Raw genomic sequence first — 23,018 nt, 5'->3', positions numbered from 1 at the left:
TGCCACCATCAGACATTGCATTTGAGGACTTTGCAGACCACTTCAGAAATAAAATCAATACTCTTAGTTCCAATCTATTATCTCGACAAAATGTTGAGCTTAACAGATCTGAACCTTTCATTTTACCCAAGGAAACAGTGAAGACATTGTTCTCAACCCAACAACCTGCCTTTTAGATCCAATTCCCACATCACCTTTAAAAACATTTTATGGTTCCTTTGATGTAAGCTTTTATGTATTGTAAACTATTCTCTGACAGGTGTTTTCCCATTGGCCTTAAAAATGGCAGTAAGGCCCCTTCTGAAGAACATGAATTTCAACCCCGCTGTTGTTAATAATTACCAACATGTATCCAACTTACTGTTTTTAAGCAAAATGATAGAAAAAGTCATTTTTATTCAGTTAAATGAGTTCTTAAATAGAGACAAGATCTTTGTCACTCCGCTGCTAATCACTCTTCACTGGCTTCCACTTGCAGCATGCATCAAATTCAAATTTCTGCTTCTGGCTTACAAAACAATAACCCAAACGGCTCATGTCTACCTTCACTCCTTAATCCAGAGCCACACTCCCTCTCGACTAGTGCTCCCACCACAACGTGGTGCAAAATCAGTAGCTAGACTCTTTTTCTCTGTTTCCCGGTGGTGAAACGATCGACCAAACTCCGTCCAATGCGCAGATTCCTTATCCACTTTTAAGAGCAAACTAAAGACTCAGTTGTTTAAAGAGCATTTCCGCACTTAGTTTAACTCTTCTACTCGTCGGAATGAGTTGGAAAGATTTGTCCAGCTCTTTGGCTCAACTCAGCACTGAAGAAGCTGCATGCACTTATTCCCAAGATGATATTGTGTGAAATATATAGTGTGGAATCGTGATCTTGTGTTTAAAGATAGGACTTACAAAAAACAAACCAAAAAAAAAAAAAAATGCACTGCCTCTAGCACTACATGACAGCACCTGGGTCCAACTGGACTTACAGCAGTCTGAATACCACTTAATTATGACTACCCATCTTGTTTGAATTCTTGCTTGTGTTGTTCTTACTCTCAGATGTAAGTTGCACTGGATTAAAGCATCTGCCAAATGACTGTAGAATAGAATAGAATAGAATAGAATAGAATAGAATAGAATAGAATGTCAGTCTGGTTTTAAGACAAACCACAGTAATGAGATGGCTCTTTTAAAGATTGTTAATGACCTCTAATGAATGCACAAAAACTTTCAGTTCTGGTTCTGCTGGATCTGAGCACTGCCTTTGATACAGTAGATCACCGTATTTTATTAAATAGACTTAGAAGTCTGGTGGGCCTCTCAGGTACTGTTCTTAACTGCTTTTACTCCTATCTCACAGAACAACAGTTTTATGTAACTATTGATCCCTGCTCCTCAAGAATCCATGAAATAAAATGTGGAGTTCCCCAAGGATCAGTTTTAAGACCAATACTTTGTAATCTGTACATGTTGCCCCTTGGGGATGTCATCAGCAGACAAAGCATTAATTTTCACAGCTATGATGATGATATGCAGCTTTACATTGCCATGTCTCCTAATGACCAAAAGCCACTTCAAGTCCTCTTAAACTGTATTTTAGATATAAAGTCATAGATGGTGGATAATTTCTTACAGCTCAATCAGGACAAAACTAAAATTTATCGGTCCTGAAGACAAAAAAGAGATAATATCATCCAAACTGCAAAATTTCAAACCCTCTCAATGTGTCTGAGAAATCTGGGTGTGTTTTTTTTTTACTCTAAGATGGATTTTATTGCACACATTAAAAATGTAACAAAACCAGGATTTTATCATCTTAAAAGCATTGCCAGAGTCTGTCCATATCTCTTTTTTGCAGGCATTTATCACACATTTTTTTTAAATTATAAACCCTTTCAGACTCTGAGGTCCTTTGGTACTGGCCTGTTAGCTGTCCCTAAAGTAAAAACTAAAACTTACTGCAAGGCCTTGCTCCATCACTACGGTCCAGCTTGTCTATGGAACAGCCTGCCCGAGGGCCTCGGGGCTGCAGAGACTATTGATGTTTTTAAAATGAGGCTCAAGACCTACCTTTTTAGCGAGCTTATAACTAATTGTTACTTCACTTATTCACTTTTAAATTAATCTATCTTTATTTTTTACTTAGTTATTAAACTCTGTTTTTTTATTTATTTAGTAATTTATTTTAATTCAGCTTTTATTGGTTTTATTTGTTGTTTGTTTCCACTCCAGTGCTGAGTCAGCCCAAAGTTGTCCAGATTGTTTGTATGGTAGTACCCTCAGTAAATTGGCAAAAAAAAAAAAAAAAAAAAAGATGAAGATAGAAATTTCACACTTCTCATCTGGTTTATTGTAATTTATTTAAGCAAAAGTAACAGACAACATTTCTGACCCTGGGAGTACATTTTCTGAGGTCCCTAGATGTCTTTAGACACCAAAAAACCATGAAAATGAGACAAATTTTGGTGGCACAATTTTTAATTTTCTTTGTGTGTGTCTTCTCATGGGGTGTTTTCTGAAAATATGGCCAGGGATTAACAAGTTCACAGAATTTCTTTGGCTGCGTCATAACAAATGGGGAAGAAAAGGGGAAGCAACACCCTGTAAATGGCCAGGTCTCTAAACAAGGACCCCTTTTGAACCAGGTGAACAGTAGATGTGTTATAAAGTTCTTCATTTGATGAGAAAGCATATTTCTATTTTACATTTCTTTCCTTACATTTAATGTTGTTTGGATTTTTACATGATCAGATTAAGGGGAATTAATGAGTCTGTGTGTTCATTTTTGTGATTGCAGTCATTTTCTCATCCAGGAGTCATGGATGATGTTAGGATGTCATCAATAAGTGGGTAGGGTTGTGCAAAGCAAGTCAACATTCCTGCTACATCCAAGTCAAAGAGAACATCACTGGAACTAGTGAGGATGTTTTTATCATCTCAATAAAGATAAATTAGTAAAATAACTTTTTTATTTGTTAGAGAAACTCCTTCACAGGACAGGCTACCCTCACAAATAGGAATGTCATCATTGGTTATCCTCAGCCCAAATAGGAAGTAGCAACAGCTGATTCATTTAAGTTGAGAGTTTTCTAAATCCATATAATCCAGTCCGTACAGAGATCAGACAGCCTTTCCCCTGACACACAAGACTCAGTTTTAATAACCTGACACAGTGACATCCTCTCTGCTTCATCTAAATATCAGCTTTCACCCTGCGCACACAAATTGAGCTGTATAGACTTTACAGCAGCTGTGTGTATGTAGGCAAGCACCCCGGGAATTCCCTAGGGTTGTGTCTTCAGCACTCTCCTGTTCACTCCGTACACTAATGATTCTGCAGTGAAGTCTAGCAGTGCTCCATCAACACAGTGTACCGTGGGGATGGGGGTCTGCTGACCTCAACTTGGGATGCTGTTAGGCGGTGGGGGGAATACTTTGAAGACCTTTTCAATCCCACCAACATGTCTTCTGATGAGGAAGCAGAGTCTGGGGACCCAGGTGTTGGCTCTCCCATCTCTGGGGCTGAGGTGGTTAAAAAGCTCCTCGGTGGCAGGGCCCCGGGGAGGTTGAGGTCTGCCCAGAGTTCCTTAAGGCTCTGGATGATGTAGGACTGTCTTGGCTGACACGCCTCTGCAGCATCGCGTGGACATCGGCGACAGTTCCCCTGGACTGGCAGACTGGGGTGGTGGTTCTCCTCTTCAAAAAGGCAGACCGGAGGGTGTGCTCCAACTACAGGGGGATTACACTCCTCAGCCTCCGTGAAAAGGTCTATTCAAGGGTGCTGGAGAGGAGCTTCCATTGGATAGTCGAACTTCGGATTGAGGAGGAGCAGTGGGGTGTTCGTCCCGGTCGTGAAAGAGTGGACCAGCTCTACGCTCTCTTCAGGGTCTTGGAGGGGGTGTGGGAGTTCGCTCAAAAAGACTACATGAACTTTGTGGACTTGGAAAAGAGATTCGATCATGTCCCCTGGGGACTCCTGTGGGGGGTACTCCGGGAGTATGGCGTGCCAGACTTGCTTGTACGAGCTGACTGGTCCCTGCACGACCAGTGTGAGAGCTTGGTCCGCATTGCTGCCAGTAAATCAGAATCATTTCCAGTGCGGGTTGGACTCCGTCAAGGCTGCCCTTTGTCACCGATTCTGTTCATAACCTTTATGGACAGAATTTCTAGGCGCAGCCAAGGTGTTGAGGGGCCTCAGGATTGGGTCTCTGCTCTTTGCGGATGATGTGGTTCTGTTGGCTTCATCAGGCCGTGATCTTCAGCTCTCATTGGAGTGATTCGGAGCCGAGTGTGAAGCATCCTGGATGAGAATCAGCACCTCCAAATCCGAGACCATGGTCCTCAGCCAGAAAAGGGTGGAGTGCCTTCTCCAGGTCTGCAATGAGGTCCTGCCCCAATTGGAGGAGTTCCGGGCACGTCTCACCGGAAAGAGGCCCCGGAGAAGACCCAGGACATGCTGGATGGACTGAATCTTGCGGCTGGCCTTGGAACACCTCAGGATCCCCCCAGATGAGAGGGTGAATGTGGCCGGGGTGAAAAGAAGTCAGGGTTTCCCTGTTTAGGCAGCTGCCCCGCGACCCGAGCCCAGGTAAGTGGCAGACAATGAATGGATGGATGGATGGATGTTTTTTTTTGTTGTTTTTTTGTGTACTATACCTGGCTGCTATGACAACTTAATTTTCCCTCGGGGATGAATAAAGTAATCTATCTATCATCCATCCATCCATCCATCCTCCAGTTGAGAGTCTGGTGATGGCAAGGTTTTGGCATCTCATTGGTTCATGTGAATACTCTAGTTTCAGTATTGTCAGCATAGTTATTGCATGCTGTGCTACAGCTGATGTTAAAGTTTTTTCTCTGTTTTTCTATGGAGGATGCAGCAATCGTTGTGTAACACAAACCAACTGTCATCTGCAAACAGCACAAAGCATTTCCTTCCTCATTTGCAGCAACAACAGAGTGCAAAACAATCATGAACATCAGGCCACTGCTGTCATGTGAGAAAGACAACAGGCGGGAAAATCCAGCAACTGTCAAACGTGAAATGAGGTCATCAACTAACCTCAAACACTCTCACTTCTTTGCTGAGACTCTCACTTCCTCTGAAATCATTGTCATGTTCCAGAAAGCAGGTGGAAATGATCTGAGCTTTGTGACATGGTGCATTATCCTGCTGGAAGTAGCATCAGAAGATGCTACACTGTGGTCAAAAAGGCATGGACATGGTCAGCAACAAAACTTAGGTAGGCTGTGCTGGTTAAACCAGGCCATGTTGGTACTAAGGGGCCCAAAGTGGGCCAAGAAAATATCCCCCCACCATTACACCAGCAGCAGCCTGAAGCGTTGATCCAAGGCAGGATGGATCCATGTTTTCATTTCATTTATTGAGATATATATATATATATATATATATATATATATATATATATATATATATATTGGTAACCTTGGGAAACTGATGTGAAAGCGGGATTACTTCTTCTCAGTGAGCAGTGCTTCCACCCCTCCCCTGGAGATGTACACCTCTGCTCCAGGACCAGACTGAAAATGAAATGTGCAAAGCTGCTGCTGGCTGATGCAGTTTCAGTGGACGACTGAATCAAATAACATCAGAAAATTCAGAGAGATTAAGTTTGACATAATTACTTAAGATGAAGGTAAAAACTATTTTTGGACCTTTTCCAATGTAAGAAAATTTCCATTTTGGAGATGTCACTTGCATTTTAACCAGAACCACCAAACAAATGATTCAGTTTAAGTTTTTGTCCCACAAAAAGACCTTGCTATAGCAACATGACAAGAGGGTGCATGGGATTGGAAAATGTAGCAAAGGAATGAATGTTTTGACAACTCTGGCTCTTAGAAACAGTCTGGTCCACACTCCAGACCACTTAGTGGCGGTAATGCACCAATAAATTTTTTGCCAAAAAATATCAAGAAGAAGAAGAACTGCAGCATAATGTTTATCCCTCCAAAGGGGGGCATGGTGGGAACAGTTTGAGAGCCACTGGTTTAGAGCAACTTTTGGGTTGCCAGGTTGCAGAACATGCTCCTTTGCTTTGACCACAAAAAATTTAATCCAGTCAGTATTCAGTATTCTGTATCTGCAGAATATAAAAGCAATACAAAATATAAATAGTTCAAAAACACATGTTTTGTTAACATGTTTAAATATTTCAGTTCAGACATATTACAGCTATAGACAGTAATGATTTAAATGATGTTGACTCATATTCTTTGACAGTATTTTATCCTACTGTACTAAAATTGAATTTCAATCTTTTGTATAACCTCTTGTCAAATAAACCAGTAACTAAAGTTCATTAGTCAAAGAAATGTTGTCAAATGATCATTACTTATTGAAAGCTTCCACAGTCAGGACTTTAAAGTGTTGCTGAGCAGTTCCTGAGTAGATTTTTTATTTCTGCCATCCTGCAGCTGATTTCAAACAGTCAGACGGAGGTATCACTAATAAGTTGGAGAGTATTGGAGTATGAGGTTCCTGATAAAGGATTTTCCACACACAACCGGCCTATGAAACTTAAGTAAATAACACATTAGCACCAGATAGATAATGTCCTCTGACAACCTTTGACCTGCTTACAGATCAACATTTTCAGCTCCTAACACTCAGATGGGACTGACTCACCTCCATGTGACCTTTGCAGGAGGTAATCCTGACAGGCCCATGGAAGATAACACTGAGTAAAGACGCTGGTGAAGCTAATCCAACCTGTTGTGGAGCCGCAGCAGCAGCTCAGTCAGATTCCATACCTCCGACTGTCTCAGTGATGCAGCACAGGATTCACCACCACAGCACTTTTCCCAGATGGATCATTCCTGTGTCCAATTTCCCTGATTACACAGTAGCTGTTGTAGCTGTAATTCGGGTTTAATCACATGATTCTGCCTTTTTTATTTTGTTTTCTAGAGGTGGGAAGGTCTTTAAGAAACTATGAAAATTTGTCTGGTCTACTGGATAATGATATATAGATATAAATTTATAAATACATTGCTTAGTTTGTTGGAAACTGTTTATATTCTTGAATATTGAATAAAAAATATAAATACATAAATATATCTGAAGGTAAAGTTGTTTTTCATAGACACTATTTAATTTGTAAAAATATATATTAAAAAATAATAAATTATATTTTTAATTATTCCTAAACACCACAAATACATTCCTAAACAAAATTAGTTTGTTTAGTGCAACATGTTAACATGAAAGTGACGTTTAAACAAATCCACTTACAAAACAGAAAACTTAGGTTATAATTCACACAGAACTACCAACACTGGACAATAGAAGATGGAGAAATGTTGCTGGTCTGATGAGTTTCCATTTCAGCTCCATATTCAGATGCTAGGCTTAGAATCTGGTGGAAACATCATGGAATCATGGATCCATCCTGCCTTGGATCAACGTTTCAGTCTGCTGCTGGTGTAATGGTTGTGTGTGCGTGTGTGTGTGTGGGGGGGGTATTTTCTTGGCCCACTTTTGGATCCCTTAGTACCAACGTGGCCTGGTTTAAACACCACAGCCTACCTGAGTATTGTTGCTGACCATGTCCATCCCTTTATGACCACAGTGGAGCATCTTCTGATGCTACTTCCAGCAGGATAATGCACCATGTCACAAAGCTCAGATCATCTCCACCTGCTTTCTAGAACATGACAATAACTTCACTAGACTCCAACGACCTCCACAGCCACCAGATCTCAATCCAGTAGAGTAGCTTTGGGATGTGGTGGAACGGGAGATTCTCATCATGGATGTGCAGCAACTGTGTAATGCTTTCATGTCAAGATGGAGCAAAATCTCCGATGAATGTTTTCTAACACCTTGTTGGATCTATCACACCAAAAATAGTGCCGCTTCTCACAATGTCAGAGTTGCTCAGAGTTTAGCAATGTCACAACAATGTCATCTCAGTGCACTTTACAGAGAAATCAATTTGAGCCAGTTCATAATAAATAATAACCTAGTTAGGGATAGTCTAACCATCACTTAGTTATGCTGCCATTAGCTTAGACTGCTGAGCTACGTTTCATGATGGGCTCATCTCTCTGCTCCTTATCTTCCATATAGAAACATATGACAGTATTGGCATAATTAACGGCAGGTTTTCCTGGCTAAAAGTTGCTGTGTCTGTTGGTTTCTCTTTCCTGTTCTTTCCACTTAAGCCGGTTGAGGCAGATGGCTGCCCTCCCTGAGCCGGGTTCTGCTGGGGGGAGTTTTGTTCTTCCCATGCTCATGATGGGAGATTGGATCGAATTCAAGACTCAACGCAATCTGTTGGTTTTCCTCAACTATAAGATGTATCAAAAAGGAAAGTTTTAAGGCTGATCTTCAAGGTAGAGAGGGAGTCTGCCTCCTGAACCCAAACTGGGAGCTAGTTTTATAAGAGAGGGGCCTGATAGCCGAAGACTGCCTTCCACTCTGAGAGTCACCAGTAAACCTGCAGTCTGAGTCCGAGAGGTGAAAAGTGAGTGTATTTTAGAGGCAGCAAAGAAGACAGAGCATGATTAAAATAAACCCAAGGCTTGTTTCGTCCTCATCTACAATGAACTCAGTTTTCACACTGTGGTTAAAGAAAAAAACAAAACATGTAAACCAACTCCTGACTGATTTCCTGTAGTAAAACCGTCATCTGCGTAGCAAAGCAAGACAAACCAAAACCGGAAGAGAGCAGTGAGCTGCAGGGTGACCACGCACATTAATAAAAGGACACACCTTTGTTTACAACCTGCTATGTGTCAAAGGCAAATGTTTGTTGTAGTCTTTTGTGTTAATATTATGTTCACAGCTGGATTTGTATATATATATATATATAAAAAACAAGAATACATATCTGCCCATGTGTGTATAAACCTTTGACTGACCTTTGTTACTAACCTAGTTATGGCACTCATTTCCCCAGTGGGTCAAACTCGTCATACTTTCTATTAATCCTGTCTCATTTTACATAGAGATAACGGCTTATTACAGACCTAACACAGTGACATGTAGCCTATTATTTACATAAGTAAATTAATTTTGTTCATGGTACCAGTGCATGTCCGTGCAGTGTTAGCTTTGGAGGCTCAAGTTCAAGGAAAGCCAGTATTTGTAAACAAAATGTGCATTCATAATCCCAAGACTTTTTGTGTTTGGTTCCTGGCTACTATCATGTCACAGTTATCAACCATTATTTGGCCATATTTTCTTGAATGGTGACATTCTCCAGGCATTGCTTAGAGTGGAAAATGTGCCCAGAAGAGCTACAACATGCTGCCATCCACCTTAACCATTTTAAAAACAGAAGCTTTCACACCACAAGAAATAAGTAATCTATCAGGACTTCTCAGAACACTACGCTTTGTTTCAGAGATGTATGGAATGGGAAGCAGAACCTTCGGCTATCAGGCCCCTCTCTGTGGAGCCAGCTCCCCGTTTGACTTCTGGAGGCAGTCACCCTCTCCAACTGTAACATTAGGCTTAAAACATTCCTTTTTTAAAAATAGTTATGGGAAGGTGTAGTCAGCCTTTGCACCTACTGTTACATCGTCCACTAGAAGTGACAGTGTTCACTTGCCTGGATGAATTGGTTTTGATGAACACAGTTATTAATTGGACCAATGGGGATTTTTTTTAAGACTGATTATGTCTGTAAAGCACATTTAGATAACTTTGTTGTGAACTGGTGCCATACAAATAAAGCTAGATTGGATTGAATAGATGTCTCCTAAAAAATTAACTTGTGGTTGCGAAGAGAAGTTTACCTTTTCCAGTTTCCCAAAAGACTAGGATTCATGGATCTTTTCATTGCAGTACATGGATAACCATTTTAACTTAGAAGGTCCAGAACGACTCTGACTTTGCTGGGAATCTCAGGCTGAAAGTTGATGCTCGTGAGCGGTAAATGAAACTGTCTGGGCTTTAGTACATACATTATGATACATTGAGTTAAAAGGCAGCTAGAGCTAATTTGTGTTGGTCCATGTGATCACTGAGCAATTCAACGTTTCCATCTGCTGTTTCAACAACAGCTCAGAAACATGGAGTTTCTTATGAGAAATCATAGTTTGCATTTACCAATAACTACAATCACTTCACACACTAGATACAAACTGGAGCCAATAGCAACTGAGCCTCAAGTAATAATAATATAATCCACACTTTATATATTCCAAATGGAAATTTCTTTCCACAGCTGCACTTGAAGAATAGACTGCCATATTACAGTGCCCAGGGAGTAGTTGGGGGTTAAGGGCTCAGAGAGGTCAACCTTGGGATGTGAACCTAGGTCCTCCAGGCCTAAATCCACCTCTCTAGCCACTAGACAACCATTATTAGTAAACATCATAGCCTTTCTAGATGTTTGGAGATGTATTCTGCCACAGCTGATATTTTACTACAAATCCCATATCTTGACCCGTTCATTCAGGAGTACACAGAAAAGTATTGTGAGGAAATGAAAGACGACATAACCTGTTATGTTGCACCTTTATATTTTGGGTCAGATTCTGGCTCAAACATGTAAGAAACAAAAACATAGCATACTTGTCAGTTATTTTGATGTTTAGGAGCTGTGTTTACTTCCTGTCCAGTTATGGACATTTAGGACTCAATCATCCAATTGCCTGACCCTTCAACAGCCTACAGGAATTGGACCAATCAGAAGACACTGCACCCAAATACTCTCATGGTGGATTCAAAGTTAATTGAGAGGTACCCAGGATTAAAAATTAAGGACATAGAAATAATCGTGTCTGGTTTAATGCTTCATTACGGATTACTCCATTGATTACAAAAGGTTTGGAACAAGAAATAAAAGTAAAAAATGCAAACTGAGAGTTGGGGGGGGGCATGTAGGCAAGCAGCTGGTGGTCGACCTTTGCCCATAGAGCCCGGTTGGATTTAGCCTGAAAGGGTGTCATGGGTCCCCCATCCCATTGGCGCACCACCTTCAGGAGAGGCCATAGGGGTTGGGTGCAGTGTGAGCTTGGTGCCAGCCAAAGGCGGAGACCCTGGCGGTCTGGTCCTCTACTGCAGAAGCTAGCTCTAGTGATGTGGAATGTCACCTCCCTGGTGGAGAAAGAGCCTGAGCTGATGCGTGAGGTTGAGTGGTTCCGGCTAGGTATTGACCCACCTCGATGCACGCCACAGTCCTCGAGAAGGGCTGAACCCTCTTCCATTCTGGTGTTGCTCCTGGTGAGAGGCGCAGAGCAGGTGTGGACATACTCATTGCCCCTCGACTTGGTGCCTGTTTATTGGAGTCCTGACTGATGTTTGTACTTATGCACTGAACAACAAGAGTACCCACCCTTTTTGGAGTCCATGGAAGAGGTGTTGGAGAGCACTCCTTCTGGGGACTTTCTGCTGGGGGACTTTAATGCTCAAGTGGGTAATTACAGTGAGACCTGAAGGGATGTGATTGGGAGGAACAGGCCCCCTGATCTAAATCTGAATGGTGTTTAGTTATTTGACTTCTTTGCTCAACATGCATTGCCCATAACGAACACCATGTTCAAGCATAAGAGTGTCCACATGTTCACTTGGCACCAGGACACTCTAGGCCGCAATTTGATGATCAACTTTGTAGTTGTATCATCAGACTTGTGGCCGTATGTCTTGGACACTCTGGTGAAGAGAGGGGTGGAGCTGTCAACTGATCACCACCTGGTGGTGAGTTGGCTCAGATGGTGGGGAAGGATGCCGGTCAGGCCTGGCAGACCCAAGCATGTTGTGAGGGTCTGCTGAGAATGTCTGGCAGAGTCCCCATCAGAAAGAATTTCAATTCTCATCTCAACGCCCAGCCGAGGTGTTGAGGAGATCCAGTTTGGTGGCCTCAGGATTGGGTCTCTGCTCTTTGCGGATGATGCGGTTCTGTTTGCTTCATTGGGCCATGATCTTCAGCTCTCACTGGAGTGATTCGAAGCCAAGTGTGAAGCGGCTGCAATAAGAATCAGCACCTCCAAATCCGAGACCATGGTCCTCAGTCGGAAAAAGGTGGGGTGCGTTCTCCGGGTCAGGAATGAGGTCCTGCCTCAAGTGGAGGAGTTCACGTATCTCGGGGTCTTGTTCACGAATGAGGGAAGGCTGGAGTGGGAGATCGACAGGTGGATCAGTGCGGTGTCTGCAGTGATGCAAACGCTGTATCAGTCTGTCGTTGTGAAGAAGGAGCTGAGCCAAAAGGCAAAGCTCCCAATTTACTGGTCAACCAACGTTCCTACCCTCACCTATGGTCATGAGCTGTGGGTAGTGACCGAAAGAACGAGATTGCGAATACAAGCGGCCGAAATGAGTTTTCCCTGCAGGGTTGCTGGTCTCTCCTTTAGAGATAGGGTAAGCTCAGTGATCTGGGAGGGGCTCAGAGTAGAGTTGCTTTTATTGAGACTTTAAACCAAACTCCTGCTCAGATTTTACCTGCATCATATGATTTTATTGTTGACCATTATAACAATAAACTAAAATCAACCATTGACTCAGCAGCTCCACTTAAAACACAAACATCAGGAATCAAATCCAGAACACCATGTCAGGAATCAAATCCAGAACACCATGGAGAAGCTAGGGAATTAATGAGTTAAAAAGAAGCTGCAGGAGAGCAGAGATAAAATTGAGAGAAGCAAAATTAATTTTAATGGAACAACTCAAAATCTACAATAATTCAGTAAAACAGGCAAGAAAACTCTACTTCTCAAACCTCATCACAGATAACAAAAATAACCCAAAATTCCTTTTTAAAACCATTGATCTTTTAATAAACACAGATTTTAACAAGTCCTCCATGCCTGTATCCATGCAAGAACTTTGCAGACCACTTCAGAAGTAAGATCAATGTGATTAGATCCAGTCTTTTATCTAAACAAATTGTTGATTTTAACAGATTTAAGGCATTGTCTTTACCTGAGGAAACACTGGAGAGTTTTGTCCTGGTTGATGCAAAGGTCAATTTTCTCCCAAATAAACCCAACAATCTGCCTTTTAGACCCAATTCTCACATCACTTAAAGAAAAAGACAAAAAAAAAAATTATGTTTTCTTTGAGCCTGAGCTTTTAAACATAGTAAATTATTGGTAGATTGGTCTCTTCCCTGCCGCCTTTAAAAAGCAGTGGTGAGCCCCCTTCTGAAGAAGAATAATTTAGATCTAAACATTCTTGATAATTACCGACCCGTATCCAACTTACCATATTAAGTAAAATGACAGAAAAAGCTGTTTTTATTCAATTGCATGAGTTTTTGAATCAACACAAGATTTTAGAAAATTATCTGTCTGGTTTTAGGACAGACCACAGTACCAAGACAGCCCTTTTAAAACAGAAACTTTCTGTCCTGGTTCTGCTGGATCTTAGTGCCACCTTTGATACAGTTGATCACCAGATTTCACTAAACAGACTCAGAAGTTTGGTGGGCCTCTCAGGTACTGTTCTTAAATGGTTTTACTCCTATCTCACAGATCGGCAATATTTTTTAAGTATGGATACATGCTCCTCAGGAATCCGTGAAGTGAAATGTGGGGTTCCCCAAGGATAGATTTTAGGCCCAATAGGTTTTATTTTGTACATGTTGCTTCTTGGGGATGTCATCGGGAGACACAGCACTGATTTTCACAGCTATGCTGATGATACGCAACTTTACATCGCCGTGACCCCTGATGACCTGGAGCCAGTTAACGTCCTTTTAAACTGTATTTTAGATATAAAGTCATGGATGGCAGAGAGAACTTCTTACAGCTTAATTGGGACAAAACTGAAATTTTAATCATCGGTCCTGAGGACAAGAGAGAGATCATTTTATCAAAATTACAACAGTTTAAGCCTTCCATTGTAATGCACACATCAGAAATATAACAAAAACTGGATTTCATCATCTTAAAACCATCGCCAGAGTCCGCCCATTTCTCTCCCTTGCCAGCACGGAGGTGCTGATGCATGCCGTTATTTCAAGTAGATTAGATTACTGTAATGCCCTGCTCTCTGGTCTTCCCAGAAAGTCCATCTTAAACCTACAGCTACTTCAGAACTCAGCAGCATGAGTTCTGACGAGGACCAGAGGGCAGGAACACATCACACCAGTTTTAAAATTGCTACATTGGCACCCTACAATCTTGTCTACAATCTTGTAATCAGTCAGTGGGCCTATATATAGGGCTACAGGTAGTCACTGTGCTGTTTGGTGACATGGTGTGTACCACACTCAACATGGATCAGAGGAAGCAAAGGAAAGAGTTATCTCAGGAGATTAGAAAGAAAATTATAGACAAGCATGTTAAAGGTAAAGGCTATAAGACCATCTCCAAGCAGCTTGATGTTCCTGTGACTACAGTTGCACATATTATTCGGAAATTTAAGATCCATGGAACTGTAGCCAACTTCCCTGGACGTGGCCGCTGGAGGAAAATTAATGACAAATCAAAGAGACGGATAATACGAATGGTTAAAAAAAGAGCTCAGAAAAACTTCTAAAGAGACTAAAGGTGAACTTCAAGCTCAAGGAACATCAGTGTCAGATCGCACCATCTGTCGTTGTTTGAGCCAAAGCTGACTTAATGGGAGACAACCAAGGAAGACACCATTGTTGAAAACAAATCATAAAAAAGCCAGATTGGAATTTGCCAAACTACATGTTGACAAGCCACAAAGCTTCTGGGAGAATGTCCTATGGACAGATGAGACAAAAATGTAACTTTTTGCCAAGCCCCATCAGTTCTATGTTTACAGACGGAAAAATGAAGCATATGAAGAAAAGAACGCTGTCCCTACTGTGAAACATGGAGGAGGCTCTGTTATGTTCTGGGGCTGCTTTGATGCATCTGGTACAGAGTGACTTGAATCTGTGCAGGTACAATGAAATCTCAAGACTATCAAGGGATTCTAGAGAGAAATGTGCTGGTCAGTGTCAGAAAGCTCAGTCTCAGTCGCAGGTCATGGGTCTTGCAACAGGACAATGACCTAAAACACAGCTAAAATCACCCAAGAATGGCTAAGAGGAAAACATGGACTATTCTAAAGTGGCCTTCTATGAGCCCTGACCTAAATCCTATTGAGCATCTTTGGAAGGAGCTGAAACATGGCGTCTGGAAAAGGCACCCTTCAAACCTGAGACAACTGGAGCAGTTTGCTTATGAGGAGTGGATCAAAATACCTGCTGAGAAGTGAAGAAGCCTCATTGACAGTTACAGGAATCATTTGATTGCAATGATTGCCTCAAAAGGTTGTGCAACAAAATATTAAGTTAAGGGTACCATCATTTTTGTCCAGGCCTGTTTCATTAGTTTATTTTTTTAAATAATTCTGTTGAAGCAATGTCTGGCTTTCATTGGTTAAAGTTCATAGAATTTTTATTTATTATTACGTTTGTCAGATTCAAGTTATTTCTGTGAACATTGTGAGTTTTTCTTTTATTGACCGAAGGGTACCAACAATTTTGTCCACGTGTGTACAACAAGGCCTCCTTCCATGATTATGGCCCTCTTCTGTGGAATAGTCTGCCAGAGGGCCTCAGGGCTGCAGAGACCATTGATGTTTGTAAAAAGAGGCTTAAGACCTACCTTTTTAGCTTAACTTTAACTTTGATCTTAATTTATTTATTGTATTTTATTTCACATTATTTTGTTTGAATTTTACTTAACTGTATTATTTTTTATTTATTTATTTATTTAACTATTAATTAAGTAATTAAGTAATTAATTAATTAATTCATTCATTCATTCATTCATTCATTCTTATCTGTCCTTACTGTTTCTTAAGGTAATTAATTTTTGTTTTATTTATTTTAATTTTTCTATTGTTGTCCTCATGAGGATCCTCCACACTGGGGGTTTTGCCTGCTCGGTCTGGGGGTTGTTGGTTGATTGCCCTTCTCTGGTTGGCTGGGGCCGCGGTAGACTTGCTCCTAGTGTGGATGGATCCCCATGGCATTGTTTCCTCACAGTAGTATCAAGCCAGATTTTATCACTCTTAGTATTTTATACCTACATTCAGTTTAGAGACAGAAGTTAGAGAGTCATATTTGTGCAGAATTTGTGCTGCTTTGTGTGTGTGTGTGTGTATACATGTGTGTGCGTGCGACTGTGTGAAAGACTTTAAAGAGTGTTTTTTTATTAATTGTTATGTAATCTATTTTGATGTGTGTAAAGGCTTGTTTTATTTTTAATATGCATAGCTTTTTTTATCATGTAAAGCACTTAGTGTTGCCTTCAGCATGAAAAGAGCTTTATAAATAAAGTTAGATTTGATTTGATTTGACATGCTGGAACCACTGCATCTCACGTCTAGCCTGGGAACGCCTCGGGATGCCCACGGATGAGCTGGTGAATGTGGCCAGGGAGAGGGAAGTCTGGGTTTCCCTGTTTAGGCAGCCGACTCTGGATAAGTGGCAGAAATTGGATGGAGGGATGGAGGGTTAAGAGCAGCGGCGTGCACAGACATTTTGGGGGCAGGTACTCAGTTTTTGAAAAAAAGGGCACTTTGCAGAGCACATGGAACTGCCACCTATGTTTAATTATAGTGTGGAAAAAAAAAAAAGATTACAGTCTTTTATGTACTTGCCAATGTATTGAAATATGTTACTGTACATGAACCTGGTACTGATCTGACACTGCTCTCCCTATCTTCCTCATCTTCCATGCTGGTAGAAGGTCTACTGTGGGACAGTAGCGAGAACAGAGTGATGCATCTTTGAGTAACACTGCTTAGTGAAAAGAGTCAATGCATTACACCACTAAGACTAACACCAGTCTGCAACCACCATAGTCTGACTTCAATGCCTCACCACTAGCTGTGTTCTGCAGACAAATTATAATGGGTATTTATGATGGTCAACATTTCATTATTAGCTTACAATGGTAAATTGTAAAAAAAATCACATTGTCAAAGAAACGATGGGAACGAAATGGGCATATGCACGCATGCACGTGTGTGTAATGGGTGTGTGATTGCGTTAACATAGTGGGCCACATACAGTATATAAAAAAATAATTCTGATAAAAAGAGCACTTTTTCAGCCCCAACGGCGAGGGCAAGTCCTTCACCACCACCAAGGCTCTATCTGTGCACACCAGTGGTTAAGAGTGTTAGTGGACACCAACAGCATACATGCATATGGTTTATGTTTCTATAAAACGACACATTCATGCTTTTTATTTCAACGTTATAAGTAGTTTAATGAGAAAAATAGGATCTCTGAGTTAACCTATCTCGCAGTCGGGGCACACGTGAAGTCAGTGGTCTGCTCTTTGAACCATCAGAGGGTTTTATAATTGGCTGGATTTCTATCTGACTAACTGATGGATTGATTCATTGGTTGATTGATTTAGAGGTCCATGTCAGCATGTTTGAATGTTGCTGTGTTGTTGTGAAACATGTACAGAAAGCATGTTTTTCTCCAAGTCTGACAACACTAATGAGGCAAAAGATTTACCCTCTGCCACCTATCTGCTGAGGCAGCAGTGCAATGGACTCTCATTGACCTCCCTCACCTCTCCAAACAAACACAGTCATACATAATGCATATTTACATCATGTGTAATGTACTGAGAACTAGCTGCTAAGTCTATTAGCTTCTTAAGCTTGCTAGTCTTGCAGAGCTCATAAAGATGCTGACAGGGGGGGGGGGGTGCTTGGGGCCCCAAGACCGTGGGGGGCTCTTGCTGGGGTTTTCCTCTGCCGCCCTTCGGGTGGGGCTGGAGTCGTCTTTGGGGTGGGGTAGCTTGGGTTAGTGCTCTGGGGCTGCTGCTGAGGGCCCGGGTCTCTGGGCTACCCTGGTCTGCCTCTGACATCCGTAGAGGCGTGGTTGCATTTGCACGATGGTTGGTTTTGATGGTTCACTTCAGTTTGGTCGGTATTTTCTGTTTTAAAACAACAATGAAGTCCAGTATGGCTCAGTGTCTTTCTTAGCTCGTGGAAGAAAAAATAATTCGATCAGCCTTTCATTATGGTCCACTGGTTATTGTTTTCAAAAACAGTGGTTACCACACAAATTCAGCGAGAAGATCCAGATAGCAGGCAACACGTGATCCCAAACTGACCAATCACAAGGGAGTACCTTCACGTAACCATCTGCAAAGCAGGGGTGCAAGTCAGGTCTGGAAGAGATGCACTTCAAGCCTCTGCGGAGCTACGCCAAGCCTACAGCAGTTATGCAGACACAAACGTCGCACAACCATAAATCCGTCTTTACTTGTTGTGACAGAGATGAATAAAAGCAGATTCTTAATTTAACATCATCATTAACAACAAAATAAATAACTTAAAATTTTTCCACGTGACTAATTTCAAGTTAAAACCCTGTAAATGAAATCAGCAAATTCAGAGTCAGATTAGAAATAGATTGTGTTTGTAGATCACTTTTAAGGGTCATTTATGCTCAACGTATATGGACGGATGTGTGTATTTCAATACGTTGTGTGGGAGCTTGTGTATGCGTAACAGGACAATAAAGTTTCTGTATCCTTATCTGCCTCAACCAGCTGGGGATGGACAAGACGTGAAGAGGCATCAACAGGCACCACAACTTTTATCCAGGGAGACCTGCTAAGAAAGAAGAAGAGAAATACAATGATGCCAGTAATGTCATAGCCTGTGTGAGCAGCTGGAAACAGTGAAAAGATGACAGTGGAATCTAATACGAAATCTTTTTGTTTATTAAATATAAACTTAGACCAGGAACTCACACCATCCTTTTCTGGAGCAGTTAGCCTCCACCAACAGCCCCCCAAATATGTCCCCTGCTGCTGTTTGGGCTAAACCACTTCCTGCCAACAGAGGTGTTTTCCAGGTTATAAAACAAACTCTACATTCTAAAATTTCATTATAAAACTCTTAAAAAATATCCATAACCCACTTACTTAAAATAATTATATAACACACACAGTAAAGTAAACCCAAAGCCAAAGTACAAATAAACTCCAACCCACCTATCTCATGGCCTCTTCCAGAACCTTAAAAGAGTGCTCAGACCCCTGGGGAAGCATTTGCCTGAACACCCTGGAGAGGACATGAGTCAGGTGAGCTAACAAACCACTACACTACTAATCACCTTATGCACTTTACATATGCACACAATATTTCCTGTCTTCCACCATCAAAATATTACTAATGATTCTCTTTCCCCGATATCTGGAAGACAGAATCAGACGTCATTATTTCATTGTTCAACAAATACAACAAATAATTAAGCATTCTGTGTGCAACTATGCATTTTTAAAGTGCATAACTGTGAATTAAAGTTCAAAATGTGCTTGAGCAACCAACCTAGACTGCTGTACAATTATTTATTTTACAAAATCCATATAATGAACCTCTACTTCGTTACGTGGCTTTTTCTCAGACTGGCATTCAGCAGCTGTACCATAAACACGACTGATGGAGTCATGCTGGGATTGCTATCCTACCTATCTCTTATAAAGGACCACTTAAATATGCATTTAGTGGATTTTCGGTCCATGCCAACCTCCCTGACCTACTTACATCTACTAAATAAATAAATAAATTCTGGATTATCATTTTCATGTTCATCGTGTTAAACAGTACTCACTTTCAAAATTTTACCACAACTTTTTCAAAAGAGCGCATTGCATAAAACTGAGTTGTTTGTTTTTTTTTATTCTAGATGTAAGAATTTACAAATATAACAAAAGACAGAGAACGATAGCTGCATCAGTGGAAAGTCAGACATGGTAGAGGTCTGGCCAGGAAGATAAAGGAGGCAAGCCTTTACTTGCTTCCTCTGCCCAGCATCTCCCCCTCCCACTGCCAACTATCATCCAACCCTCGCCAAAGACAGTTTTCAAAGGGTTGAAAAAGTAGGCCACGAAGTTAGGGGTGGGGGGGGGGTAGAGACAGAGATGTAAAAAAAAAAGACAAAAAAACAGCTTGAGTTGAAGCAAAGGACGAGAAAACAGTATTTTTCTTTCAACCTGATGTCAGATCTTCACAGACTGGAGGGGCAGCTCCAGACTTTTTCATAGATCTTCAAGAGGAAACACAAACATTAAAGCTGGCCTCTTCGGTTCATTTCCAGCATTATCTCTTTATTATGGGACACCACTCATGACTTTGTTTCTTTCAGCTGAGCCTCAGCCTTTCATGAACAATGTTAGCTATAGCTATTAACACACTTAATTGTACTTTTTTCCCATACTAAGTGGTAATACTGAAGGATTGGTGTCATCATCACCTTTAAGTAAATCCATCCATAACAATGTCAGAGGTCAGGAAGATATTGTAAGAAAATTACTCTCATAAGAGGTGAATCTGTACGATGAAGGCATTCTTTCATTTTAAACACTGACCATGTTTGTGAAACAGTGAAGCTACAAACTATTAGCCCATATACTGTATTTGTACTGCTTTACTAATGTGTTTTAGATTGCTTTACCTGACAGTGCATAATCAAAAGTAAAAAAAAGAACCAGTTGAATCACAAATTGCTTAAACTCTCAATCATGAGACTTTTAGTTATTTCAGTAAAAGGCCACTTTCATGTCATGGGTCCTGGATTTGCTGCTAAGTTCACCTGGAAAGGACTAACTGTGCAAGCTGTCAGTGGCATAGAGGCCAATCCTCTAGCTCAGTCGACTCTTCCTGGTAGACGGCACCCGTTCAGACACAGCTCTGGCTTTGCTTGTGCATGCAGCTAACATCAGCCATGCTGACATAGACACAAGTTTTCAGATTAAAAGCCTGCCCTGGAACTAGCAGAGGTGTGTGGTGTTTATTGCTAAAGTTGGTAGCAAAACATTCACGGCTAAACAGGAAGTTTCTCAGAGCAACTTCCTCTGCTCCCGATGTTCCCACTCCCATCCGCTGTACATCTCTCCTCTTCTCCAGCTCGTAACAGGGCCACACTGTTCTTTTAACACAGCGCTGTAGACAGCACCATGTTTGCACAATGAGACATAACTCCTCCAAACAAAACGTGGACTTTTAAAAAATGCCATCAGCTTTGCACGCTGGTTTGACTAACAGATTAGTCAACTAGTCGTGCACATCCCTAATGTAAATGCACATCATTGTTGGAATAACTTTTGTCAAGGTCAATGTAGGGTCAATGTAAACAGAAATTTTACCTATGTAAACTTGGCTAGTGACTCTCATAAAGTCACAGTTATAAGCCTTCTACAAGTTCACAGAACAGAACTTGCTGAGAACTGGCACCATTCTATTTTGCCTTTCTGACACAAGTAATGCCCACGCCGTGCCTAGCTATTGAACATTTTTACGTTTGTCGTCGTGGTCCATCAGGATCTCTGTCTCACACCCTGAAAATATCTGTTTCTCCCCTCTTTTTCCCTCCCAAGCCATCATGGAAATGATGTGATGAATATGTATTACAGGCGTCAACCTGACCATTTATAGCCACCATGTGGGCATGGGAAGGCATTCCCTTATGTGCGCCCGCTTTAGAGTTGATTCTGATTTATAAACGGAAACAGACATAGGATGTGCGTGCGCACACTTTTATAAATCTGAAAGTAGAAGTTTGCCGCATTTCCTTTTGTACCGCAGTTTCCTTGGATACACACAGTTTTATAAATAAGGCCCCTGGTCCACTGTTCCATAACCTGATTGAAAACAACACAGCTTTCCTCTTTATCAACAATGAGACAGTCTCCTTTCCAACATCTTGGAGTAGACCCTTCGAGGGTGGCTAACTTGATATGCTTCAAGGTGGAGCACTTTTAAAAAACTGGGTGTGTCATTCTATAGGTGTCTTTCCAGACCTTTGAAAATAAGCTATGGCAGTCCACCACCCTACTGTCCCCATTGCTCTACCACCAGGAAGCTTTTTAACTTTCAAGGTAATGGGCACATCCTCCAGAGTCCACAAACTCTGCCACCTTGTGACAGGGGACATGCAGGCAGGGTTCGAATTACGGGGGATGTGCTTCTTTTTGTGGTCAAAGAGCTCTCTGGCACAGTTTCTGATTAAACAAGCTGCTTACAGTAGTTTTTTTTTTTTTTATAGCATCCATATTTTTGATCGCGCTACGTGCACTAATATAAATACGTGTGCATGTGACGTGTGAAGTCGCAGTGCACGTGTGAAAATAAGGCTCTGTCATGGTTCTGTGTGTCTGAGTTTTGCAGGTAGGGTTGAGCAGGTTGCCATGGGGATGAAGGGCGGAGGCTGGAGCCACAATTGATCCCACCTGCAGCGCATCAGCACCTTCGTTAGCCAGCTTACCTCCCAGCTATTTAAGATCATGCAGGAGCTCCAGTCTTCGCCAGATTGTCACACTTTACTGCGTGGTAACCAGGCCTCATTTTAAGTCTTACCTTGTGCCTTGTTCTCAGTAAACTTATCTTGTCATCTTAATTCCTCAGCCTTAGACCTTGCTACCTTGGATCACCACAGCACCTTGGATAAAGACTGTCCCTCATGCCAAGTCGACTGCCTGCCTGCTCGCCCTGCCTGCAAACAAACTCATTCCACCTCCACCAGCAACCATCACCTGGCTTACTCCTCCACCGTCAGTCTTCCTCTGGAATACAGTAAGCCGCTGCTATAGCAGACATAACCCAGCACCCTCTCAGACCCACATTAATCCTCTGCCCTCTCATAGGAAGATCTTCCCGGACCTGGACTAAGCCACTAACATTTATTATAAATAAACATTGTTTGCATCTCTCTCCTTGTCTCACTAAGTGTTCTGCATTTGGGTCTGCTTCTTTGTACCGCGGTCTCCGACCGTGTCAGGCTCCCCCGAAAGCCCCAGTGTAATTTGAGCCCTGCATGCAGGCCTGATTAAGAAAATCCTCAAAGTGGTCTTTAAATCATTAGAGGATATCCCCAGTTCAGGTCAGCAAAACCTGTCTCCCATGGACAACTCCAAAGTGTGCCGGTCCAGCCCCTGTCCAGGAGTTTGGTTTCAGGATTCGTGCTGTGTGTGGAGGTAAGCTACTATATATCTAGGTGGTACGTTCTTTCCAAGCCAGTAAGGTGACATTCCACATCCAAAGAGCCAGGTTGCGATACTTATGATAATGGCATGTCTTGACCCTGGGTTTTTCTTGTCACCCACTCCGTATAGTT

At 41.7% G+C, this 23,018-nt stretch overlaps 1 long non-coding RNA gene across 2 annotated transcripts; it reads left to right on the top strand.

Moving 5' to 3' along the window:
- Positions 1-22,041: 22,041 nt before the first annotated feature.
- Positions 22,042-22,613, top strand: LOC121638393. Of its 2 annotated transcripts, XR_006010013.1 has the most exons (3): positions 22,042-22,234; positions 22,310-22,477; positions 22,549-22,613. It is a non-coding gene; the product is annotated as an uncharacterized LOC121638393 (long non-coding RNA). The 2 variants fall into 2 exon arrangements; XR_006010014.1 differs by lacking the exon at positions 22,042-22,234 and having other exon boundaries at positions 22,249-22,477.
- The last annotated feature ends 405 nt before the right edge of the window (positions 22,614-23,018 follow it).

This window comes from Melanotaenia boesemani, chromosome 4, assembly GCF_017639745.1.
Source record: "Melanotaenia boesemani isolate fMelBoe1 chromosome 4, fMelBoe1.pri, whole genome shotgun sequence".
NCBI lineage: Eukaryota > Metazoa > Chordata > Actinopteri > Atheriniformes > Melanotaeniidae > Melanotaenia > Melanotaenia boesemani.
The sequence above is the reverse complement of the archived record's forward strand: the minus strand, read 5'-3'. Positions and strand labels throughout refer to the sequence as shown.